At 40.3% G+C, this 27,968-nt stretch overlaps 1 protein-coding gene and 1 pseudogene across 8 annotated transcripts in view; both read left to right on the plus strand.

Moving 5' to 3' along the window:
* The window catches only part of GRAMD2B (GRAM domain containing 2B), a 127,915-nt gene that overhangs the window by 23,933 nt on the left and 76,014 nt on the right, over positions 1 to 27,968 (plus strand). The gene's annotated exons all lie outside the window — the stretch shown is intronic.
* LOC123939426 lies at positions 18,721 to 18,840 on the plus strand (annotated as a pseudogene).

A 27,968-nucleotide genomic window follows, 5' to 3' on the forward strand; every position in this document is an offset into this window, starting at 1 on the left:
GGACCAAAGGGCAGAAACCCAGCCTCCAGGCCGCAAAACAATGGCAGAGGAGACGCAGTTCCCAGCACAAAGAAATGGTAATTCTGTGACGTGATACAGGTGTTAGCTAACCCTACCTCAGTAATCACATTGCAATATAGAAATGTCTCAGATGAACAGGTTGCACGCTTCCAACTTACACAATGGTACTTGTCAATTATATCTCAATAAAAATAATAATACTTAAAAAAAAAAGAAATGGAAGAGGTGAGCTGAGCATGAGGCGAGGGAGTGGCAAAGAGAGAAAGAGCTAGAACCTAACACTGAGGAATTAGCCTTTTGCTATTCTCTGTGGAAGAGAAGAACCCCCGTTTCAGATGGCTGACAGAACCTTGTGTCTCTAGAGCACACAGAGGGGGCGGGAGAATCAGAGAAAAGGACGCAGAACCCAGACACACTTTCCTCAAAGCATAAAAATGAAGCTCAGAACTTGAATTTTGTCTCAAGTTCCAAACAAAATAAAACACCCTCCAGAAAAAAATATCATTCCTATTTCTCTCCCTGTCAGAGACTGTATCCAACTAACACAAAAGATATTCTTTTCTCCTTTGTGGCTGTGCCTCACCATCAGCACCCAGGCTCTGCCTGCTGACTCTTGCACGATTCCACACCGCCCAACATCCAAAGGCAAATCCAACTCCAAATCACTCATTTAGGGGAACATGAAGTTTAACCAGGAGGCTCACCCCACAGTGGGGAAGAATGGCCAACAAAGGCTGTATGAGTTACTAGCTGCCTCCCAGTTCGTTACACCAAATCTTCATCTCTTAAAATCAGAAGCATCTACTCTCTCATACAGTATCTGTGTGCTTTGAATCTGGAAGTGAAGAGCTTGGTGGTTCTAGCTCAGGGACTCTGGTGAAGTTGCCGTCAGCTATCAACCATGGCTGCAATTATTCAAAGGCTTGACTGGGGTTAGGGGATGCATTTCCAAGTGACTCACTCACACACCTGGTGGGTTAGTGCTGGTATCTGCAGGAGGCTTCAGTTCCTCTCCAACTGGAGAGAGGGTTGTTTACAACATGGCAGCTGGCTTTCCCCAGAGCGAGTGATTGTTGAGACAGGACCGTGAAAGACACAATGTCTTTAACAACCCAGTTTCTGAACTACACCACCATTTTTGCAAGATCTTGTTGGTGAAACAGATCAGCCCTATGTATTCGGTGTGGGAGAGGACAATACATGGGTGAGAATGCCAAGAAAGAGGGATCATTTGGAGCCATCCTGGAGGCTCGTGACCACAAGGGCTATGGGGGTGACATCAAGGTTGCCACATATTTCTAATCTGAAGGCAGTATATGCTGGAAGGACAGCTGGCTCAGAGTTGCACAGGCTTGTGTGTGTGTTGTGTTTGGGGGGTTTTTTGTTTGTACGCACAGGCCTGTATTTGATCACAATGTTGGCACGTGCTGCGTCACCTTAGTCCAGTTACCTGAACCTTCTAAACCTCAGCTTTCTCATTTGTAAGATGGAAAAATTACACCTACGTCTGAGGACAGTTTTTGAGGATTAGGTATGGAGAATGTTCATACTGTGGCGAATACTGGAGACTGGTTAACTGTTATAGTTACAAAGTAGGCTAAATGTTACTATAGCAACACAGTTGGAAGTCTTTACCCACACAACCCTGGGTCGACTCTAAGGGTTTGTTTGGATTTGTTTCTTTTTCCTCACATATTCTTTTTTTTTTTTTAATTTTTTTTAAGATTTTATTTATTTGACAGAGAGAGAGAGAGAGAGACAGTTGACAGTAGGAACACAAGCAAGGAGAGTGGGAGAGGGAAAACCAGGCTTCCCACTGAGCAGGGATCCCAACACGGGGCTCGATCCCAGAACCCTGGGATCATGACCTGAGCCAAAGGCAGACGGTTAACGACTGAGCCACGCAGGTGCCCCCTCCTCATATATTCTTTTATAACTTACAAACAACTTCAAGCTAAACACTGGTAGCAGTATGTAAAGCCAAAAAGCATGTATTTTTTTATATATATATTTGAATAGATGTAGAAACCATGAAAACTTTAAGATCTAAACTTGACAGCAAGAGCTGTCAGGCTCTTGCATTTTTCCCATATGGCTGAAATCCATACTCTGATGACCTTAAAGAAACCTGGGGGGTGCCTGAGTGACTCAGTGGATTAAAGCCTCTGCCTTTGGCTCAGGTCATGATCCCAGGATCCTGGGATTGAGCCCCGCATCAGGCTCTCTGCTCAGCGGAGAGCCTGCTTCCCTTTCTCTCTCTCTGCCTGCCTCTGCCTACTTGTGATCTCTGTCTGTCAAATAAATAAAATCTTAAAAAAAAAAAAAAAGAAACCTGGAAATAAGGTAAGGGTGGAGGGAATATACTGCATTCATGAGTTTTCTCAAAATCACAGTTTCTGGGAAAAAGTATGATTATCTCTAGAGAAAAACACAAGTTCCAGTGGTCAAGTGGTGTGTGATGTCAAAAATAAAACATTTTTTCAACAGGGCTACTGGTTTATAAGGTTACAGTTATGTTCTTTACTCAGAAATTTGAGAGTTTGGTCTTCCCCTTTGATGCAAATTTCTCCACCCTCCACTTCTTCCCTAGTAAAATAAGAGTAAAGACCCTATGAGAAGAAGCTTCTTCATGTGTGTACTCAGAATATTAACTCTCCAAATTTGTGCCCGGGAAGTTTAAGTAGAAAGAGCCCAGGCTTAGCCCTGAAAGCCCTCTGGGACCCGGAACAAATCACTGATCCCCTTCTTTTCCTCATCTCACAAAATAGAGAAATCTACCAGTAAGAGGATTTTTTCCAGACAATGGAGAAGTTAAGGGGTGGTGGGGAATGAAATGAGGTGAGATAAATAGATATAGAGAGATTGATATATAGATACATAGATATTTAATTATAAGCTCCTTCTGGGGAAAAATTAAGAATTCTTTTCAGGGATTACTTTATTCTTATGGTATTTAATATTTATTTTAGTTGCTATCTGAAGTGGGGGACTTACCACAAAGCTAATGAAGCTGAACTTTTAGGGCTTATCACCTGAATTAACCTCTTCTAATTCAATATTCTCTGTCTGCACCTGATTTTCAGTTTTTTTTTCCTTAAAGAAGTCCCCCATATCATATAAGCTGCAGGCCCTACAAAACTGAATCTGCCCCAGCTGCTGCTCTTAACATAAATACACATTTTTTTAACCAAGACCAATTTTCTAATGGTATCACTGGTGTTTCATCATCATCAGTGAGATAATATCCTACTAACAGCTTCACAAATCTATGCAAGAAACTTAACAAGAAACTATTACTATAGTATGACTGGGTATTTCCAAAATGACTGATTCCTGGAATAGATGGAAATACAACTTATCCCCTATATGCATGTATTATTTTTCAGAATATTCATATTGTCATTTATATAGGATGGTCACATTACATAAACCATATAATTCATGAACCACATATACTAGAGTATATAACATATTTAATGTAGAATTTAATTTTAGCATAAAACATAGATAAAGGTGGTAGTATATTTTCCTTCTCAAAAGAGAAGAAAAATATTATCAAATCTTCTATCTATATTATTATATACCACACTTTGGGGGTTTAAAGAAATATAGATTCCAGAAATCCAAAAGTTGCTGTACCGATAATAATTCCTCTCTGAGGTGAGAAGTAGCATAGAACAGTAGTTAGGAACGTCAGCTCCATAGGGTGCCGGGGTGGCCCCTCCAGTGAGCTTTTGATTCTGGGTTTCAGCTCAGGTCGTGACCTCAGGTCCTGAGATCCAGCCCCACTTGGGGATCAGCTCAGCTCAGTGCAGAGCAGTTTTGTCCCTCTCCTTCCCCTGGCTTGTACGCACACACACTCTCTCTCAAATAAAGAAATAAAATCTGGGGCGCCTGGGTGGCTCAGTCGTTAAGTGTCTGCCTTCAGCTCAGGTCATGATCCCAGAGTCCTGGGATCAAGCCCCGCATCAGGCTCCCTGCTCAGTGGGGAGCCTGCTTCTCCCTCTCCCACTGCTGCTCTGCCTGCTTGTGCTCACTGTGTAGTCATTTAAATGTTTCATGGCATAGGATTATTTGGTTTTTATTTCAAAAGGGTTTTTAATATTTGCTAAATTGTCCACATTAGGAAATATAACTATGAATTAATAAGCATGTCTATTGGAAGTTGCCTCTTTTGTCAGCCTGTAGGACTAGGTGACTGAGGAGCTGACTTGACTTTGAACTTGCAACAATATCTGGGTTTACAATAATAAAACAGAGTGTGTTTTATTGTGGCCCTAAACCATGATGTACATGTGAACACTAAATTATTGGATCATTAATATGTAAGTTCTGAGGTAATGCTATAAATCATGGTAAATATTTTTAATTTTTTTTTTAAGATTTATTTATTTGACAGAGAGAAATCACAAGCGAGGCAGGCAGAGAGAGAGGAAGGGAAGCAGGCTCTCCGCTGAGCAGAGAGCCCGATGTGGGACTCGATCCCAGGACCCTGCGATCATGACCTGAGCTGAAGGCAGCGGCTTAACCCACTGAGCCACCCAGGCACCCAATCATGGTAAATATTTAATGGAAATATCAAACCATCCTTCTTAAAGTCTTATACCTGAATGACAGGGAAGTAGTTTTATTAATTTCCTTGTAATTCTATCAATGGTCCTTAATTAATGACAAATAAGAGAAAATACACATTGTGATGAAACATTCAATCATGCCGATACCAGTTTTTTGTCCCTTCTTCGGATCCCCAAAAGCGAAAGCATTGTTTTTTTTTCTTGAATCCAAAAGTAGTAAAATCTTTCTACTGTGTGCCTATCAGGTTTTTCCACAGTGCCAAGGGCTATGTAACCATAAGCAAACCTATAGCTTTATGTAACTTTTGCAGCCTTTCAAAAATACATGGTTAAGAGCAATGTGATGACCACAGTTCTGTGAGGTAATTCTTTTTTTTTTTTTTTTTTTTTTTTTTGTAAGATTTTATTTATTTATTTGACAGAGAGAGATCACAAGTAGACAGGCAGGCAGAGAGAGAGAGAGAGAGAGAGAGAGGGAAGGAGGCTCGCTGCTGAGCAGAGAGCCCGACGCGGGACTCGATCCCAGGACCCTGAGATCATGACCCGAGCCGAAGGCAGCGGCTTAACCCACTGAGCCACCCAGGCGCCCCCTGTGAGGTAATTCTTAATAAGGACCAGCCTTGGTTCCACAATCTTGTCATAGAAATGACAACATTTATTCTATGCCTCCTGTGTACCAAGTACAGTACTAAGCTCTTTTCACAGATTAGCTAATTCAGACTTCACAATAATCTTATGAAACAGGAACTCTGTGACTGCATTTCCCAGATAGAGAACCAAGGTTTAAAAAAAAAATGAAGTACTTAATTCCCACAATGTAAGAGTTGGGCTCCATCTTAAGACTCTAAATCCCATGTTTTTCCTACTTCACTGTACTCCTGCTCTTGCAACCCTTAATTTCCTTCCTTTGTGGACTAACAGATTGGGTGAATGGATATAGGCCTTCTGAAGTAAGTGGGGTACTTAACATCTGATGTGGGAGTTAGATGTGACACCGAAAGCATACGCTACAAAAGAAATAATAAATCAACTGGACCTCATCAATGTTAAATACAAAAGACACCCACAAGAAAGTGAAAGACAATCCAGAGTGAACGAAAATATTTGCAAATCATGAAGCTGATAAATGTCTAGTATCCAGAATATATACGGATTTCTTACAACTTAATAATGAAAAGGTGACACATTTAAAACTAAGCAAAGGTGGGACACCTAGAGGGCTCAGTCTATTAAGCATCTGACTCTTAATCTCAGCTCAGGTCTTAATCTCAGGGTCATAAGTTCAAGTCCCACATTGGGCTCCACTGGATGTGGAGCCTACTTTAAACAAACAAAGAAATTCAAAGGATATGAAGAGTTTTTTTTTTCTCCAAAGATATATAAATGCCAATAAGATGCAATATGGTTCTTCACATTAGTTATAAGGACAAAGTAAAACAACAAGAGAAAAAACCCATAATGAGGTACCACTTCACACTTACCAAAATGACTATACTCAAAAAGACAGAAAATAACAAGTCTTGGCAAGCATGCAGAGGAATTGGAACCCTTTTACAAAGCTGGTGGAAATGCAAAATGGTGGGAGCACTTTGGAAAACAGCTTAGCAGTTCCTCAACAGATTAAGCATAGAGTTACAATATGACCCAGCAATTCCACTCCTTGGTATATAACCAGAGAATTAACAACTCATGCCCACACTAAAACCTGTACATGGGTATCTTAATAGCCATCAAGTGGAAACAACCCAAATGTCCGTCTACTGATGAATACGATGTGGCTTGACTACAGAACAGATTGTTAATTAGATAAAAGAAAAAGGAATGAAGTACTATTCTATGCCACAATGTGAATGAAAGAAACTAGTCACAAAAGGCCACATGATTCCATTTTTTTAAAAAGATTTTATTTATTTCTTTGAGAGAGAGAGAGAGAGCACAAGCATGAGAGAGCATGAGCTGGGGGAGGGGTTGAGGGAGAAGCAGACTCTAGTTGAGCACAGAGCCCTACAACCAACATGGGATTCCATCCCAAGACCCTGAGATCATGACCTGAGCTGAAGGCAGACACTTAACTGAATGAGCCACCCACATAATTCCATTGAAATAAAATGTCCAGAATAGGCAAATCCACAGAGATAAAAGCAGATTTGTGATTCCCAGGGGCTAGAAGAAAGGACAATAAGATTGACTACTAATGGTTACAGGATTTCTTTTTGTAGTGATGAAAATGTTCTGGAATTAGTGGTGATAGTTACACAACTCTGAGCCAGTGAATTGGAGACTTTGAAAGAGTTAATTTCACAGTATATGCATTATGTCTCAAAAAGCATTATTTTAAAAAAAACTTAATGAAAATTTTAAAAAAATCATTCTTTTCTTAAAAAACTCATGTTCTGTGAGTACAAAACATAAAAATAACTTTTTCCATGACTGACAAATTGGCCTCTTGATTTCAAAAGGAATGACACATTTTTATTAAACTAGATATTTTGATCAACATTTTCTTTATTTGCCATGTAACTTTTTTAAAGATTTTATTTATTTGAGCAAGAGAAAGAGAGAGAGAGAGAGAGAGGGACAGGGATAGTGAGAGAGAGCACAAGCAGGAAGGAGAGGGAGAAGCAGACTCCCCACTGAGCAGGAAGCCTGATTGGAAGCTTGATCCCAGGACCCTGGGATCATGACCTGAGCCAAAGGCAGATGCTTAACCGACTGAACCACCCAGGTGCCCTTTAAGTTGTTTGTTTTTTTTTTTTTAATTATATTTATTCATCAGAGAGAGAGAGTGCGAGCATGCGCACGTGCGCGCACGCACTTTGGGTGAGGGGCAGAGGGAGAGGGATAGAGAGAATCTCAAGCAGACTCCCCACTGAGCCCAGAGCCCAACACAGGGCTCGACCTCACCACCCTAAGATTCCCAAACTGAGCCAAAATCAAAGTCAGACACTTAACTGACTGAGCCACAGGTGACCCCAAGATTTTATTTTTTTAAGTAATTTCTACTCCCAACATGTAACTCTAACTCACAATCCTGAGATTAGGAGTCGCACACACCATTTAAGACTTTGAAAACATTTCCCTTTCATCTTCTCACTGAAACTGTGCCAGGTTAAGGGAAGGATGTGAGAGAGTAAGTACCACAAGAAAGGGTTTGTGCCAGGGGTCCACAAGACCAGCCCACACTGAGAGATTGACTAGACACACTCACAGAACTCAGCATACAGTAGAGTACACAAGGCTAAGATTTACCACAGGGACATAGTAAACTGGGTCATAACAGAAAAAGATGCAGGTGGAATCTGGAGGCATCCCCGTATAAGCTTTCTTATACCCTTTCCCTCACAGTAAGGGTCACAGAGAATAAATACCTTATTCCCCCAGCAAGGCAAATGCTGCAACAGGTGTACAATGTTTCTGACCACGGAAGCCCATCAGAGAGTTTTTACCCGAGTCTAGTCACATAGACACCCTCTGCCTAGACGTGTGCTAAATTTAATCTCCCAGAAGGAAAGCAGATGTTGAGCATAAATCATATTGCTTGCACAGCCTAGGCCTGATGAGCCACCTTTTTTCTTTTTAAAGGTTTTTTTATTCATTTGACAGAGAGAGATCACAAGTAGGCATAGAGGCAGGCAGATAGAGAGGGGGAAGCAGGCTCCATGCTAAACAGAGAGCCCGATGTAGGGCTTGATCCCAGGACCCTGAGACCATGACCCAAGCCAAAGGCAGAGGCTCAACCCACTGAGAACCCAGGCACCCCTTGATGAGCCACTTTTATCAGCCTGGGAAAAGTGGGAACACCCCCAAAACCGAAGTTCCCAAGTATCAAGCTTGCAAAGATACCTTTCTAAGAAGACTAGTCTCAGGTCTTATTATTCTACAGTAACTCTATCCTGAGCAGGGGTGGAAAATCAGGACCTCAAAACCACCATCCAATGAAACAAAGATTCTTGATGGAAAGACAAAGAGGACTAAGAGGATTGAAGGCCAAAGGGACACTGTAAGGTTTGGCTCCTAGATCAAAAGTCTACCCACATCCACAACCTGGGAAATGTTGTACTGGTTCAAGGAAGAGCCTTAAGCCCAGATGGGCCTGATCATTTTGAAGTGATCACGGGATTTTCTAGCTTCGCTTCCTAGCTTCTACCATCACCATGGCCTTCCATTATCTAATTGTCCAGGCAAAGGCACCTCCTTTAGTACTTTCCTGGAATAGGTGTGTCTTTTGCAGGAGAGATAAAAGGAAAGAGAGATGAAGTGCAAAGGTCTCTGATGTTTATCTTCTCCTGTGGTATTCAAGAAAGAATCCTCATTGATGTACAGATGTTGAAATGGTTTATCACCAAGAACAGAGTTCATGAAACACTTACCAGCCCAGGTGCTCATGTAGCCCAGAAGTAAATGTCACAGAGGCAACCCCGAGAAATAAACATGACACGACATGAGGTCATCCTTTTCTCTCCTGCAAACGCTTAGTGAGAATTTATCTCATGGAAGACTGGAAGACTCCTGTCTCGACTCCTCTGGGAGTCAGTAACCACCAAAGATCAACTAGAATGTATTTGAAAAATACAGTGGAAGGGACGTCTGTTTTTCCCCCTAGAATATATTTCTGTTACATAAGAGTTATTAACTATGACCAGTGAGTTACAAAATGTATCGTTAAAGGGCAGGACTCAAAGTGCATGCCAGGCATGAAAATGGTTTAGGTTTCTGTGGCTGCTTAGAATTTCTAAGACTTTTCTACTTTCTCTATTATCCTGGGTTCCTCGTTTTCCTTTTACTTCTTTCACCGATCAGCCTCCTCCTCTTTCCCCTTTCCCATCACTGCCATCTCCCCCAAAGAATTAGAAACTGACTGTAATTTCCAAGGGTTCACTTATCTGCAGTCAACTGTTTTCTTTGACAATTTCTTTGACAATATCTGGGAGAATTACCCAGATATAAGATGGTATCTCACTGACAGATGATTTCTAATAAACGTTCCTGTGTTAGCATATGCGTGTACCTGCATCTTCCACATTAACAGTTTTTTTTAAATGGTACCTTCCATAAATATTCAAGTTCACAAAAATCAGTAAATTCTTTTTTGTTAAGTTGTACTTTTAGCCCTATGAAAAAAAGAGAAAGTAAATTCTTATCTAGCAGCCTTTCAAAATCTTCAAAGCTCTGCCTTCAAAATCAGGCAGCTACATAGGAAAATCAGAGTTTTCCAGAATCAGACTTTGTAGGCCTGGTGATTGGCTTGATGGAGAAGGAGGAGACCTTCCTGGCGAGATCAGTCACCCAGGGAAGGATCCTGCATCTAACTATCCATGTTTAATCTTCACAGAGAGTCAAACTGTCTTGAATCTAAGAAAGTCAACTTAGATGCAAGACACAACAGATGACCCATCAGCAGTTCAGCCTGTCTCCAAGATAATAATTGCCTTCCATTTCATTTGCCTTCTACTGAGGCAGGGTTTTACTAGGACTAAAAGAGAAGTTTTCTCCGAAAAGGAGAAAAAAATTGCTTCCTCCAAAAAATGAAAAAGTAATTTGGTATCATAGAGCATAAGCAGACTTTAGGATAGGTAACAATCCTATGTGTGTCAGGCCTTCCCCAAACTATCGTGGGTTCTATGTAAAGGTGACAATCTAGAGCATACCCAGAGATCTGAGAGCATGAGTGAACATGCAGATCTCCGTCAGCTGCGCAAGAGCTAAGGCTATTAGTCTGCAGAAGCAAAGCTCAGAAGCCGATGCAGAGAGTAGGGCATGAGGGTCAACTTGGATATTTAAAGATCTGTCATGTGGCAGAGTCAGTGTACATGGCCTGAAGGGCTAAAAAGGTACAACTAAGAAGAGATAACATTCCAATCGCTATAAAAGAGAACTCGGAACAATCAGAATTCCCAAGGAAATGGAAATACCATGAGTGGTAAGGAGTTTCCTATAGCCTGAGGTAGTCAAGCATTTGATAGATTCATTCAACATTCTGCATTCCTTTACTAAGTGTTCACTCTAGAGGCTCAACACTGGCTACACAGAGGTGAATGAAAGGGTTACCATTCCTGCTCTTATCCAACTGAGTCTGGTGAGGTCATTGGCCCAGAGGTAGACTCTGAGTTAATTGCTAGAGAGGACTCAGATAGGACCGGTCAAGTTTTTCTGAATCTCAGGAAACATTCCATGAAATAAAGCCATGGGTTTTTCTACATTTAGAAAGCCCCAAATATTTTTTTTCTTGCCAAGAATGAGCCAGCCAGATTAATAACTCTTGGTTATGGAAGAGCTTACAGCTAGCTTAAAGAATATTTGGGAGACCGTTGGGATTAAGGCTTTAAACTTTTAACTGTGGGTCTCCAAAGAACCTAAGGAAGAAGCCTCAAATCCATTTTCTGAAAGTGAGCTCTCAGAATCATCTTTTTGCTGTTGGTGATAGTACTTATAACTTAGAGTTACATATGCTTTACGGTTAGAAGATAGCTGGCCTTTGGAAAAATAGAATGACAGTATTTTATAATTAGAACATAACATAAGACTGGTATATGCTGAAGAAAAAGACGAAAAAGGTTCTTCTTAATGGTTTGCATTTATTCTCAAAATTAATTCCTTAACACACAACGCTGATTAAGTATAATCTAGTCTTGCCTATTAGCTATAATTAGTGAAGTTCATTTTCTAATCACTTTGGTAATCAGCACAATTCAAGATGTGATCTTTTTACCTTAATCTTAATTTCACAACTATGATCTTAAACCTGGACCACCTGATGATTTGGAAAGATTACCTGTTGTAGCTACAAGCCCCCTGCGGGTTTGCCTAACTTGACCAGGGGGCAGAGGTGAGAAGCTCTGGGAAAATTCCAGGAAGTTTGCTTTAGTGAGCCTCCCAGAATAGCTCCCGGCAACACAGAATTCACAAACACGTCTTCATGGAAAATAAACTGGTACTAACAAAAGCTCCTTTCACTTCTTTTTTTTTCTTTTTTTTTTTTTTAGCATATTTTAAATACTAAGACTAATCCAAAAAAAATCTATTAGCAAATTATGTACTAATCAATGCTAGAATACTAAAAGTTTAAAAAACAAGAAAAAGAACAAGGTCAGGGACTAAAAAGTCATAAGCAGCAGGAGAGAACTTGCTATTCAGTTTCCAGAAGAAGAGGGAATGCTTTATAGAAACTTCTAGATACAGACCTGTTTTACCTTGTACTTAAAGAGAAAGGTTTACACCAGAAAGAACAATGATACTTTACATTATTATACAGTTTTCTAACCATATTCTTGAGCAGACCGTATCTCTGCTGCCCATTAGACTCAGACAATTAAATACTTAGATAAACCTATGACCCCTAGTCATACACATGCACAGGATCACAAATGAATAAATCACAGAAGTAAGATAATAAGGATCATGGAGCTAAGAGCAACCTGGCAAGTTTTCAGTTTATTGTTAGGCTTTCAAATTTTAACAAAACACACTGGTTGGCTTACTTAGCTGAGGGTCGCTATTTCCTAACAGTGGAACTAGACAGACAGAAAATCAAAACTGTAGGCACGGGTCCTTGAATCAGGATTCAGGCCCAACCCTGTCCCTGTATTGGCCCCGTCCAGTGTTTTCCCTTGTATCTTGCTTTTTCCTGTCTGTGGGGATTCTGCCGACATGCCCACTGGGGTTTCAGGCCACCCATGGGCCTTCCTATTGCCCCACCCCAAGGGGAAAGAAGTCTTCTCTCCAAGTATGACAGTTCCTTCAGCCAACTCAGAAAGCCTGGCTTCATCAGCAAGGAGGCCCACGAATAAGAAATTTAAGGCTAATGAACCTAAGAGTTGGCAGAACCAGGAGGTGCAGATGAATGGCAGTGAGAAAGATATTCCCAGCCTTGTGGTCCCAGGAGGCGATTCTCCTCTATCTCTAGCTAGGATCCCTGCTGCTCAAGAACCCACCCAGCCTGCTGAGATGGGAACAGGCTTCAGTGTTTTCTTATCTGAGGCTTAATCTCTATGGCAACACAGGCCCCCAAACTACTACCAGTGAATCTGAGGTAGAAAGAGCTCTGAAACCACACAACTTTTGTAACTTTGCGAAGAGAATGTGAACTCGAGTGTTGTGAGACTCAAAGCAACACCTATTTAGTTCACTTAGTGGGAATGTTCGTACGTTTAGTGGAAGAAATCTTACCTGATTGAGTCAAGCTGGGAATATTTTCTAACACGCAGCATATGTGTCATATAACTTTCTAAAATCCAAAAATCTCTCTGTATCCAAAACAAGTTTGGCCCCATGGGTTTTGGATCAAGGCCTGGGGATCTGTAGTAGCTTCAAAATTAATTCCAGAGTTTTCCTTCACTATTTCCCTCTGGGGGCTGAATGAATTATGCAGGATATTGTGGATAAAAGGAAAAGGTCACATATAGAAATTAGAATTCCTCATAACTTAGGGGGGAATTTAATGGGAGGAGAGTACTTTTAGAAAGCCAGGGGTTAGGATAGAGTGTCCCCTTAAAGAAGACAATATTTACCCCTTAGCCATCTCATCTATTTTTCTATTGTTGGCTAATATTCACCCAGGAAGGAGAGTATAGTGTGGGAAATCCATTCCTGAATTCAGTGGGGAGCTCACCATAGGATAAGAACTGCCCTCACTATACAAACAAAATTTTAGATGATTATTTGATTCCCTCACTAAGCCGAAAAGTTTGCTAATGGAGTAGCAAAAGCAATAGAATCCACAATATAGCATAAGCTCACTTTTATGAGCCAGACTTGGAATCCAAATTCTTTTTACATGACTCTTTACATGAGAAAATGTATTCTGCTTTCAAATATGCCACGTAGAACACGATGCATTTCTAAGTTGTATGCTAGCAGTATTATGTAGCGTTCTTCTAAGCACCATCACTTATCGTCTAAGAAATATTTTGGGGGCACTTGTAACAGGTTCTAGGAATAGAAGGTTCAACAGGAGACAATGAACCAGTCCTCACACTGTTCAGACACTAGGGAGAGAGATGAGAGGGGGAGAAATGTAATACAGATTAAAGTAAATGCCTCTCAATGTAAAATCAAGTACTCAATAAAGTCACAGTTTTCTAGTTGTAATTCTATACATCCCAAGCCTCCTGTGGTGCGTTTCATCTTATTTAAAAGCAGCTGCATATTTTCTGATCCAGAGTTTTTGACACACTAAAAGTTTCACACTGAGTAACACAAAGTCTCCAAATCTTCACAAGTGTAAGAAACTTTCTAATTACATGTCTTTATCCTCCAAGTTCTGCTAGTAAGAAAGAAGCTGCCTGGAAAAGAACAATTTACCAAGTCTCAGCAGAATAAAAACAACATTTTCCCAAAAGTGAGACACAGAACACTATTTGAATCTTAAAACAATAGTGCTGAAGTTCCTCATTAAAAAAAAAAAAAAAAAATCCCAACTTTGCCAAAAGAAGATGGAATGTTAATGTCTGATCTGATAGCTACAGTCCACATTTTTAGAAAACCTGTCTCAACATTCTACATACCAACCTTCTGAAAACAATAGCCTAGCGCTATTGAAATGCCAAGGTTAGATTTTCTAAGTGGAAACCAAAAAATAACAGCTACCTTCCCTGAAATCAGGAAATCCCTATATCCCACAACACAACCCAAGGAAACAAAGCTTTGGTCTTACACACATCCTTTTCATGGTAGTGGTATTTGGTAGAGGGCGCATGTGAAGAGAAGCAAAAAGAGAAGAGGCCTTACTTCTCCACAAGGCAGCTCCCAGGGGTAGTTGAAGGCACCAGTACACAAATGGGAAGCTGTAGGTAGAAAACACATAGAAGAATTACGTGCTTGTTCTCTTAACCCAGATTGCATCAGCCACATAATGCCAAGGACAGAAAGTCAGTCCATACTTGATGTTAAGCCCCTGAAGAAACAACAAAGAAAAAACTAAGTCTTGAAATGAATCATGGGCATATGCAACTCCCTCTCTACTTTCAGATTTTTAAATGCAATGAGAACTCCCAGGGGATGGAAATGCCAGCCTGGAAAGCAATAATCAGGATCCTCAAGAGTAGCAGAATAAGATCTGGGAGGTGTGGATTCTGTATTTGATGTGGTCTTTCACTGGGAAAATTCGGACAATATGGAAAATTTGGAAGTTCATTAGCTAGGAAAGTGAAATAAACCCAGTAGGCCTTTGTTCAGTGTCTCCAATTATGAGACACTAATCTTGACACTGAAGGGAGAATTACAAAGATGTACAACATATCATCTCCATCTCCTTGGGGAGGTACATATAACCATAAGTAGAGTATTGTGCGGCATAATAACTAAAGGTGACTGTTAATACTCCCAAGACATCCATTACACGCCACAACCCATTCTAAAGGGGTTTCCATGTTTTATTTCATTTAATTATCACAATCTATGAGACAGGTACTATTATTCTGGTATTTTAGTGAAAAAACTGAAGCTCAGAGAGGCTGAATAACTTACCTAATGTCACACAGCTCCTAAGTGGTATGTTAGTGACTTAAACCCAGGCTCCAGATGCCCACCACACAGTATAGCATGGAAACGATGCTAATTCTGTCTGTTGTGAGTTATGGGGGCAGGATGAGATAGGGAGGTGGGGAGAGAAGTGGGAGTTTCCAGGAGGAAAGGGCAATTGAGCTTTATGGTGCCACAATGAATACGATATAACCTCCCACAAAATAACTAGGTCCCTAGGCTTGGTTTCCTTATCTCTGAGTAAGACTGATGAGTTTCTCTCTCGGGTTCCTTTGAATCTTTTAATCACTTCAGAACTCAACATGTCACCTCTTGTGACATCAGTGACATCACCAGAAACAGTATGTAAAGAGCGAGATTTGTAAAAAAAAAGAGTCAATAACAGCCATGTGACATTAGGAGATTTGTGCACCTTTACTGAATCTTAGTTTTCATCATTGGTGCACTGGGATAATCTTCATAAGGTTGTTGTAGAGATTGAGTAATCGACACACAGTGCCTGGTGCACAGGGGACAGTCGATTAAATTTAGTCTCTATTTCCCCGCTTCCTTTTCATCAGTTGCATAAAAATCTCAGTTCTTGAACTCCCTTAAACCTTAGATGAGTGACCTGGATGTGCAACTGGACACACGTTAGTAGAATACCCTCTGGAGGGAGATTAAAAAATAAAAGAATATTTGAGGCTATCAAATGTTTTCCAAAATATCTGCAAGGTTTTAATTTGCAATGCATCCATTTTATATTAAAATACTTTGTCCTTCTCTTGAGCTCTTTCCTTGTACAACTCAACTACCTTACTGAACAGTCACATGATCAACTGGAAACCAAGAGGTGAAGACGTCCACGTACTATTTATAAGTTATGATTCATATGGCCTAGGAAGCTTTCAGCATTCCTCAAGTCATGCAAAAGTGCTAGCTAAAAGAATGAAACCTTTGTAATGTTACATACTAAAATAAATGTGAAAGGAAGTAGACAATAAAGTCCTATCCAAAAACACCTGCCATGATTTAAAGCTTTGTTTTCAAAGATCAAGTAAAGATAGAAATCAAGATGCACACCCACAGAAAAGAAAAGATGGATACCATATTGATATCCAAGAGAAAAAAAGAATATATAAACAGAGGTTTTACTTCTTCTTTCATTAACTCAGAATATATTTTTTTTAACCAGCAGTGGCTCAAGAGATTTGAGGTTTTTCTTCCCTTTTTACTTCTTTTTTAGCTAAGGTTTAACTTACATATATTAAAGTACACCAATCTTAAGTGTACATTCAATTAATTTTTACATAGGCACACACCTAAGTAACTATCTCCCAGATCAACATATAGAACATTTTCAGCACTCCTGAACGTTCCCACCACTTGCAGATACCAAAAGGTAACATCTATCCATACTTTCTAATTCAGCACTGTAACAAAAATAGTCAATGATCAGTGAAAAAGTAAAGGAGTCCTAAACCTAATTTGTGTCTTCTGGTGTGTGCTAGAGTTTTTCACCATAAAAACTACTCACAGGCAGTTTAGTAACCAGAGAATCTCAAGGCTCTAAGGAACTTGCTCCCTGGATGATAAACTGAAAGCCACAGACTGGGACGTTCTTATTCCGGAAGAGTCAAATGACCTATTTCTTTCTTCTAGAGGAAAATGATTAAGGAAAGCATTGGGAGAATTAAGCCAGATTGTTTGCAAACTCCGTGTCAATAAGAATGACTCATTAGTGACTCAAATTCTGCTTTGTGGTTAGCAAGCCAAGATAGTAAGAACCATGAGTCACTTAGGACCATACTCTTGATTGGATCATGAAGTCATCAATTGTGCACAGAGATGCCTCCCATTTGATATCAATGGAGCATGAACTTTGAGTTTTTTTCTAACTGTGATAATTTGACATTCTTGCATACATTTCTTTTTTACAATACATTTCTTTTCAAATTTTGATTTAAATCCTAGTTCATTAACATACAGTGCAATGTTGGTTTCAGGAATAGAATTCAGCGGTTCATCACTTACATATATAACACCCAGTGCTCATCATAAGTGTCCTCCTTTCTACCCATCACTTGTTTAACCCATCCTCCCACCCATCTCCTCTTTAGCAACCCTCAGTTTGTTTTCTATCATTAAGAGTCTCTTATGGTTTGTTTCCCTCCCACCTTTTTTTCTTTTTTCCCCTGCCCAAATGTCCACCTGTTTTGTTTAAGTTCCACATATGAGTGAAATCATATGGTATTTGTCTTTCTCTGATGGACTTATTTCACTTAGCATAATACATTCTACATTCATCCACATCATTGCAAATAGCAAGATTTCATTCTCTTTTTAAAAAGATTTTTTTTTTTTAGATTTTTTATTTATTTATTTGAGAGAGACAGTGAGAGAGAACATGAGCGAGGAGAAGGTCAGAGGGAGAAGCAGACTCCCCATGGAGCTGGGAGCCTGATGCAGGACTCAATCCAGGAACTCTGGGATCATGACCTGAGCTGAAGGCAGTCGTCCAACCAACCGAGCCACCCAGGCGTCCCTCTTTTTAAAAAGATTTTATTTATTTGCCAGAGAGAGAGAGTAAGTGGGCAAGGGGAGCACCAGGCAGAGGGAGAAGCAGGCTCCACACTGAGCAAGGCGCCTGATTTGGGACTTGATCCCAGGACTCTGGGATAATTACCTGAGCCAAAGGCAGATGTCTTAATGACTGAGCCACTCAGGCATCCCAAGATGCTTTTATTCTGCTGAGACTTGGTAAATTGTTCTTTTCCAGGCAGCTTCTTTCTTACTAGCAGAACTTGGAGGATAAAAATTTGTAGTTAGAAAGTTTCTTACACTTGTGAAAGTGTAAGACATACATGTGCAATGGACTATTACATATATATATGCAATGGACTACACACACACACACACACACACACACACACCCCACATCTTCTTTATCCATCAGTTGATGGACATTTAGGCTCTGCATAGTTTGGCTAATGTTGATGATGCTGTTATAAACATTGGCATTCATGTACCCTTTCAAATCTGTATTTTTGTATCCTTTGGATAAATACCTAGTGGTGCAATCGCAAGAATGTAGGGTAATTCTACTTTTAACTGTTTGAGGAACCTCCATACTGTTTTCCAGAATGGCTGCACCGGTTTGCACTCCCATCAACAGTGCAGGAGGGTTCCCCTTTCTCCACATCCTTGCCAACACCTGCTGTTTCTTGTGTTGTTATTTGTAGCCATTCTGACAGGTGTATAGTGGTATCTCATCATGGTTTTGATTTGTATTTCCCTGATGATGAGTGATGTTGAACATGTTTTCATGTGTCTGTTAGCCATCTGGATGTTTTCTTTAGAAAAATGTCTATTCATAACTTCTTTTTTTTTAAGATTTTATTTATTTCTTTGACAGACAGAGATCACAAGTAGGCAAAGAGGCAGGCAGAGAGAGAGGAAGGGAAGCAGACTCCCTGCTGAGCAGAGAGCCCAACGCGGGGCTCGATTCCAGGACCCTGGGATCTTGACCTGAGCCGAAGGCAGAGGCTTTAACCCACTGAGCCACCCAGGCACCCCTATTCATACCTTCTTAACAGGATTACTTAACAGGATTATTTGTTTTTGGGGTGTGGGAGTTTGGTTAGTTCTCTATAGATTTTGGATACTAAGCTTTGCGCAGTGGCAGTATCGTAGCCAATGAGGTTTATCCGAGGCGCGATTATTGCTAATTGGATACTAACCTTTTATTAGATATGACATTTGTGAATATCTTCTCCCATTCTCTAGGTTGCCATTTGCTTTGTTTTCCATTGTTTCCTTTGCTGTACAGAGGTTTTTATCTTGATGAAGTCCTAATAGTTCATTTTTGCTTTTGTTTCCCTTGCCTCCCATGATGTATCTAGTAAGAAGTTGCTATGGCCATGGTCAAAGAGCTGGCTGCCTGTGTTCTCTAGGATTTTTATGGTTTCCTGTGTCACATTTAAGTCTTTCAACCACTTTGGATTTATTTTTGTGTGTGGCATAAGAAAGTAGTCCAGTTTCATTCTTCTGCATGTGGCTGTCCAATTTTCTCAACACCATTTGTTGAAGAGACTGTCTTTTTTAAAAAATTTATTTTATTTTATTTATTTATTTGACAGAGAGAGATCACCAGTAAGCAGAGAGGCAGGCAGAGAGAGAGACAGAGAAGCAGACTCCCCACTGAGCAGAGAGCCCGATGTGGGGCTCGATCCCAGGACCCTGAGATCACGACCTGAGCTGAAGGCAGAGGCTTAAACCACTGAGCCACCCAGGCACCCCCCTCATTGGATAGACATGTTAACAATGTTTGTTCTTCCAATCCATGAGCATGGAATGCTTTTCCATTTCTCTGTGTCCTCTTCAATTTCTTTTATAAATGGTCTATAGTTTTCAGTGTACAGATCTTTTACCTCTTTGGTTAGGTTTATTCCTAGGTAACTTATGGTTTTTGGTGCAATTGTAAATGGGGTAGATTCCTTCATTTCTTTTTCTGTTGCTTTGTTACTGTTGTATAAAAATGCCACAAATTTCTGTACATTGATTTTATATCCTGTGACTTTACTGAATGCATGTATTAGTTCTAGCAAATTTGGGGTGGAGTGTTTCAGGTTTTCTATGTAGACAATCATGTCCTCTGCAAATAGAGTTTGACATCTTCCTTACAATTGGGATATCTCTTATTTCTTTTTGTTGTCTGACTGCTGAGGATAAGACTTCCAGTACTCTGTTAAATAGTAATGGTAAGAGTGGATATCTCTGTCTTATTCCTGAACTTGGAGGAAAAGTTTTCCCCTTTGAGGGTGATATTAGCTATGGGTCTTCTATATTTGGCCTTTATGATGTTGATGTATGTTCCATCTATCCTTACTTTGCTGAGGGTTTTTATCAAGAATGGATGTTACAGGTGCGCCTCGGTGGCTCAGCCATTAAGCATCTGCCTTCGGATCAGGTCATGATCCCAGAGTCCTGGGATCGAGTCCTGCATTGGGCTCCCTGCTCCAAGGCAGGAAGCCTGCTTCTCCCTTTCCCACTCCCCCTGCTTGTGTTCTCTCTCTCAGTGTGTCTCTCTCTGACAAATAAATAAATAAAATCTTAAAAAAAAAAAAAAAGAATGGATGCTATATTTTGTCAAATGCTTTCCCCCCCATCTATCGAGAGGATTATATGGTCCTTATCCTTTCTTTGGTTAATGTGGTGTCTCATGTTGATTGATTTATGACGATTGAGCCATCTGTGCAACCCAGGAATAAATCCCACTTGACTACGGTGAATAATTCTTTCAAAGTACTGTTTGATTCAATTTGCTCATATCTTGTTGAGAATTTTAGCACCCATGTTCAGCAGGGATATTGGCTTGTAATTCTCCCTTTTAGTGGGGTCTGTGTCCAGTTTTGGAATCAAAGTAATCCTGGATTCATAGAAAGACTTTGGAAGTTTTCCTTCCATTTCTATTTTTTGGAACAGTTTGAGAAGAATAGGTATTAATTCTTCTTGAAATGTCTGGCAGCACTCCCCTGGGAAGCCATCTGGCCCTGGACTTTTGTTTGTTGGGAGATTTTTAATTACTGATTCAATTTCTTTGCTGGTTATGGGTTTGTTCAAATTTTCTATTTCTTCCTGTTTCAGCTGGTAGTTTGTAGGTTTGTAGGAATTTGTCCGTTTCTTCCAGATTGCACAGTTTGCTGGCATATAATTTTTCATAGTATTCTCTTATACTTCTATTTCTGTGGTGTTGGTTGTAATCTCTCCTCTTTCATTTGTGATTTTTATTGAGTTGGTGCTTTCTCTTTTCTTTTTGATAAGTCTAGCTAGGGGGTTATCAAATTCATTAATTCTTCCAAAGAATCAGCTCTTAGTTTCATTGATCTGTTCTACTGCTTTGTTTTTTGTTTGTTTCTGTATCATTTACTTCTGCTCTAATATTTATTATTTCCCTTCTTCTGCTGGCTTTAGGCTTTATGTGCTGTTCCTTTTCTAGCTCCCTTAGGTGTATTGTTAAGTTGTATATTTGAGACTTTTCTTGCAGACCTATTGCAATATACTTGCTTCTTAGGACTGCCTTTGCTGCATCCAAAAGGCTTTGGACTGTCATGTTTTCATTTTCATTTGCTTCCAATTACTTTTGTATTTCTTATTTAATTTCCTGGTTAACCCCTACCTTATTTAATAGGATGTCCTTTAACCTACACATATTTGTGGGCTTTCCAAATTTTGCTTATATTTGACTTCAGGTTTCATAGCATTATGGTCTGAAAATATTTTTTGCAACACATTTGTTCTGGTAAGTTTCAGGTCATTTAGTAAAATCTGGGAATACAATGAGTGACAGAGGGTATTCTACTGGGCAGCAAGGCAATCAAGTCCAAGAGTTCATGCTTAATCTAAACACCTGAGCTAATATGGTATTTTAGTTTGGTCCAACTGTAGATTACCTGTCAATAAGTTTTCCAAACAGGGATATCTTTAAAGAGGGGACCCTTCTATAAATAAGCCATAATAGTGGGAATAAATCAGGACTCTCTCAAACAAATGAGAATGTTCAGTCATCCTAGCTCTCATAAGCCTCCATAAGCCTCAGAATTCCTATTGATTACCTCTTAAATCCAATGACTTCTACACTATTAAACTAAAACTTTTATGGTGGCAAAGATATTTGAGAGAAGAAAAAACCCAGGACATATGCGAGATTACAGATGAGATCTAGTAAGCTAAACATATAGATATCATTGATCTAAGGATGGAGCCTTAGCTTCTGATACAAGGATATCAGCTTGAAGAGGGCTGAGAACTCAGAGGGGAATAGATGTTACACTTTCTACAGCTTTAGTGATGCCTTCTTGCATACGACATAATACTCCACACACTGTGGGTTTTCATTAAATATGGAGGGCTGATGATATAAGGGAGGGCAGTTAAAATATTATTCTGGTCAGTAATAATATGATGGTGATAATCAATAGTTTAAATGAACTGAGTGCTTACTAGGTACCTGGCATACTTTACTAATTCCTTTACATACATAAGCTTTTAAATTATCCAGTGATCCTATAACATAGATACTACTGCTACTTCTGTTTTTTCCCCCAGACGAGGAAATGGAGGTTTACAGGAGGTAAGCCAGGTGCCCAAGGTGGTCAAGTGCATATTAGGACTCTTAGATCAGTCCGAATCTCAATCACTTGACCTCTCCTCATTCCCACCCCTCCCATGCTGAGACTCTTTTGCCACAGGACAATTCCCTGAAGGAGCTCAAACAAGAAGAGCTATTTGCTGAAAGGAGACCATGGACAATCCCTCAGACAGAAGGGGCAAAAGAGCAAATTCTGTAGGACCACATGAGAAGTGCAACTGAGAAGCCACAAATCAAGACCACAGCCACCTGCTCTCACCTCCTGCTTCTTTGTAGTACCTACTACTAATTTATACATTTTCTCGAAATCTGGAGGCTTGGGATTCTATAGGACTAAGCATTTCCAATGTCTGAATCTCCCTCTAATGTGTGTTTTACAAAGAGCTTATTATTTATTTTTTGATAAATAGGAAAGGTGAACTTTTATTACTTTGACTACTACTACTACTAGAAATAGAATAAATTCTGATTTTAGTCAGCCTGTGATCACAACACACAGGGAAACATTCTATTTTCATCTGCTAAGTGAAACATTCTGTTTTCATCTGCTATGCTTTTAAAGGTAGAAGCCCATACAAAGAAGCAGAAAGTCCTATAGGAAGAAGGTAAATGCACTTAGTTTCCCAGGTGAATAGATTTTAATAAGTATTCTTGCCTCATGAAAATTTATTTAAAACTGTCATTTCATAATAGATACTTCCAACATTTCTGTGTAAAGCAGTTTCTTCCCCCTTCCCTCTTTTAGTCTCTCTAAGACAAAAAGTGATACAGCTGTAAGCATGAAGTCTAGAGCCCTTTCTTTGAGGCCAGCATTCTCTTACTTCAATGCTGTATTCCATTAATAGATGCACATTCCAGCACAAAGCACACTGCCTGGACTAGGGCCCAGTTCTGACTTCCAGCCTAGAGCCTTTTCAACAAGCTGTGTGGATATGTAAGGGGCTTAGGTGGGGGAGTGGGTATGACTTGTGTGTGACCCAAAACAGAAGAACGTGAAGCATCCCATGGCCATCCCCTGCCCCTTCCCACCATCTGCTACCCAATTGTCTGATCCAAGCATCTGGTTGTGATAAAGAATTGTGATAGGTTTGGACTCAAGTTCTGTGTATATGTATCTTGTAGACAACCACTTATTGAACTCTTTCCCAGTGGACAAGGAACTCCCTTATAGCACATAGGCACTTATTTATTTTTACATCTCCATCACATGGAATATAGCTTGGCACATGAAAGGCACCAAAAACAAAAACAAACAAACAAACAAAAAACTGGTTGGAAGTAAAGAGGGAAGGAAGGAAGGAAGGAAAGAAGGAAAGACTGAGCAATCTACCTCAAATGAAGGGTCTGTTTATAAAATTCAAACAAAACCAAAGTAAAAGCTGTGGTTACTTGAGGGAAATAGAAAAACTTTCTTATTTGCCTGAGGAACTTCTCCCCTGTTCCTCTTTTGCTTTCTTGTTTGTTAAATAATTCTTAAAAATGAATACTATTGGGGCGCCTGGGTGGCTCAGTGGGTTAAAGCCTCTGCCTTTCGCTCAGGTCATGATCCCAGGGTCCTGGGATCGAGCCCCGCATCGGGCTCTCTGCTTGGCAGGAAGCCTGCTTCCTCCTCTCTCTCTGCCTGCCTCTCTCCCTACTTGTGATCTCTATCTGTCAAATAAATAAAATAAAATCTTTAAAAAAAAAATGAATAGTATTGGGGCACTGGGTTGCTCTGTGGGTTAAACCCTCTGCCTTCTGCTCAGGTCATGATCTAAGGGTCCTGGGATCGAGCCCTGCATCGGGCTCTCTGCTCAGCAGGGAGTCTGCTTCCCACTCTCTCTGCCTGCCTCTCTGCCTGCTTGTGATCTCTCTCTCTGTGTCAAATAAATAAAATCTTTTTAAAAAATGAATACTATTAGAAGACAAATTGGAAGAAAAGATAACAAAATGCTAATAGGAATTGTCAGAAAGGAATAACATGAAAAGTATCTAAAACAGAATGAAAATCCAAAAAAAAAAGTGTGCAATAGGTGATATAAAGAAAAAAAGTAACATGCAGAAACTCCTTGAATAATTAAGTATTAACTGCTTCCAGTGTATTCATTGCACCATGCAGACTACATCATCAGAACATTTCCCAGGAAGGAAAAGAGAGCACGTAAAACGAAGGCGCAGGGGAAGATAAGTCTTCATAAGCATGACATGATCATTAGTTCCCAAAACAAGGAAAGGAAGTTGTTGTATGAATGTTTCTCTAAGAAAACATGAAAGATTCCCTAACTTTAAATTACTGCCTGTGGATTATAAACAGTGATTCTTGGACATACTTTGGAGCCAGACCATCTGGGAGTCATGGGACCTCTCTGACCCCTTTGAAACACTTGCTGTCCACTAGCAGACAAGTGATAAGTAACATGAGCCACATTTCTTTTTTTAGTTGGAGGTCTGAGGTGGGGGGGAATTTGAGTTAAATTTCTTTTTTCATTCACTCTCTTTTTTCCCTGCAAATTCCAAAATGAAAAGAAAGGAAGAGAAACAAAAAAAAAAGAAAAGAAAAGAAAATTTCAGGTTCCCTGGAGTTCCAGAAGATCATGGTTGAGCAACACTGGTTGGAAACAATGACCCAGTGATTCCTTTATTCATTCAACACATATTTATTGAGCAACTAATAGGAACCAGGTGTTGTGGATGGAGTAGCAGACACAACACCCAAGTTCCTTGTTTTGGGGAAGATTCCAATCTCAAGGAAGAGGACAGATAAAAAAAACAAATAGACAGAGAAGATAGTATCTCTCAGAGATGACCTTCTCTTCCCTCCTTCTACTCCAGACACAGTAGAGAACAGGGGCCTTCTTTATTTATTTATTTATTTATTTATTTATTTATTTATTTATAAACATATAATGTATTTTTATCCCCAGGGGTACAGGTCTGTGAATCACCAGGTTTACACACTTCACAGCACTCACCATAGCACATACCCTCCCCAATGTCCATAACCCCACTCCCCCTCTCCCAACCCCCCCTACCTAGCCCAGCAACCCTCAGTTTGTTTTGTGAGATTAAGAGTCATTTATGGTTTTTCTCTCTCTCCCAATCCCATCTTGTTTCATTTATTCTTTTCCTACCCCGCTAACCCCCCATGTTGCATCTCCACTTCCTCATATCAGGGAGATCATATGATAGTGAACAGGGGCCTTCCTACTGTCCCTAGAATGTGCTGAGCTCAGACTTGCCTCAACACCTTTACTCATGCTCTCTCCACTGGCTGCCAAACTTTTTTTGAACCCAGACTTCACATGCTCCCTCCTTCCCCTCTTTCAAATTTGACACATTACCTCTCATCGAGGCTTCCCTGGGCTTCCAACGTAAAATGGGCCTCCCTCATTCTCCACTGTTTTCTGTTTTATTTTGTTTGTACCTCCCATCTGTTGAAACTGTGTTCTTTATGTGCTTATGTTTCTCATTTTCAGTTCCTCCACTAGAATGCAAGACCCACCAAACACCATGGGTTTTGCCTGTATTGTTCACTTGTATATCTCATGCATTTAGAACAGTGCTCTTAGAAATGCCCATTCACCCACATCCATATTGACAAAGTATCTAAACTCAGAGGGCCTCATCTATTATCTGCACTGTGGTAGCCCATCTCCAGAGATGGTCCCCAGTGAAATGCACTCCTGTTATTCACACCTTGAATGTGGGGCAGCCTTGTGGCTCACCCTTGACCATGAGAAAGCAGCAGAGTTGAAGCCCCCTAACACCCAAGGTTATCACATAAGAAGCCTTGCAGACTCTCCCTTAGCCTTATACAACACATACCCTGGAGGAAGCTAGCAACCAAGTCAGAAATCTACATATACTGAGATGGCCATGTTGTAAGGAAGCCCAGGATAGCCATGTGGTGGGCCATAGAGGGAGACAAAATGCTCAGCTAGTCCCCACCTGTTCAAGCCATCCCAGCTGAAGCAACAGACATAGGAGTACACCTGAAACGCAACTGAGTCTTCAGATGGTACTCCAAACCCAGGCACCATCTGACGCCGACTCTATGAGAGACCCCTAGTGAGAACCATCCAGCTGAGGGTCCACCGCACCAGGAGCAAACATAATAAGTTACTGTTTTAAGCCACAAGTTTTGAGGTAGTTATGCAGCAATAGATAACTCCAAAGGGCAGCCACCAAAGATAGCTCTAGGTTCCAACATTTCCTTCCCCGCCAACATTACAAATGTGTCAGTGTCCTTGGGCTTTCCTTCACACACACTCTCCAGTAACGTGTGCGTCTCTGCCATTAATGAAATTTGGTTTTGCCCTGTCTGTTCTTCTGCACCCCTACAACCACCCAAAGTCAGGAAAGTTGCATCTTCATCCTCAGGGGATCACTGTCATCTTGGCTGAGTCCCTATACCCTCTGAAGCTCAGGCTCTTCTCTCAAAAATGACTGCAGATTTTACTTTTCAGTTTTGTTTAGTGTGTGGCAGGCAACCCTTTCCCCCCTCCCTGAAGTAGAACCCAATATAGAACACAAATACATGAGAGAGATAAAGTGGGAGGGGTCTAGCAGGGGCAGGAGAGGCGGTGTGTCTGAGTGTGGAAGAGGGAGGCTGTGTCATAAGACCTACCTTCAATCACCAGGTCCCCCTCTCTCTAATTCAAACCATCCAGCTGGCTCCTCCAGAACCTGATGTGAAAACCACAATAAGCGGTGGTCTCAGAGGCCTCCTCACCTCACATATGATCTGTGACATTAACCATGCAGAGAATAGACATCTACTTTAAAACTTTGGGATTGATTTTAATGTATTCTTTATGGGGCATCATGTATTTTAATTTTTAAATTTTAATTTTTAAATAATATAGGGCTGGAAGAGGGGTTTTTTGTTTTTTTTTTTTTTGTTTTTTTGTTTTTTGTGGGTTTTTTTTGTTTTTTTTTTTACTGCTTTTGCTTTCTCATAGAATCAGATTTAATCCTAGTGTGTGCCAACCACCACCTATTCCTATTGTAGCAAGCCCCTACCATTTTGTCCATTTCTCTAAACATGGGTGCTAAGCTTGGTTGGTGCTTCATCCCTAAGAGAAAGGAAGAGAATACTTCAAATTTCCCCATCTGCAGTATAATCTGACTTGGAAAATACTGGTTTACCACCATTCTATGTGGTTTTTCCTTATATTATTTTCAAAAGCCTATAGAGTACGAGATTTCACGCCATATTATAGATTTCCATTGCAATTTTAACAGCTGTACTCATGTATGAAATTGCCTTTCATATTAGTAAAGGTCCCCTTCATATAATGCTTCTCAACTTTCATTCTTAAAACTCTATTTAGAAGTCTTAAAATCAAATTCTTCAGTGTCACCGTAGGGCTCGCTTCTGAACTCTCTGTTTTCCCATTTTCTCCTTTGGATACTGAACTTAAATTGAAAACAGGAGTGTTTCTGATGGGTGCTCATGAAGTTCTTTGACTTAGGACACTGATACATTGAATATTATGCATAGTTAAATTATTACAGGTTATACCTTGATAAGAGCATCAGCCCACCTTTTTAAACATGTCCTCAGGGGCGCCTGGGTGGCTCAGTGGGTTAAAGCCTCTGCCTTCGGCTCAGGTCATGATCCCAGGGTCCTGGGATCGAGCCCCACATCGGGCTCTCTGCTCTGCAGGGAGCCTGCTTCCTCCTCTCTCTCTGCCTGCCTCTCTGCCTACTTGTGATCTCTCTGTCAAATAAATAAAATATTAAAAAAAAAAAATGTCCTCAGACAACAGGCACAAAATCCCAGG

Source organism: Meles meles, chromosome 3, assembly GCF_922984935.1.
Source record: "Meles meles chromosome 3, mMelMel3.1 paternal haplotype, whole genome shotgun sequence".
Taxonomy (NCBI): domain Eukaryota; kingdom Metazoa; phylum Chordata; class Mammalia; order Carnivora; family Mustelidae; genus Meles; species Meles meles.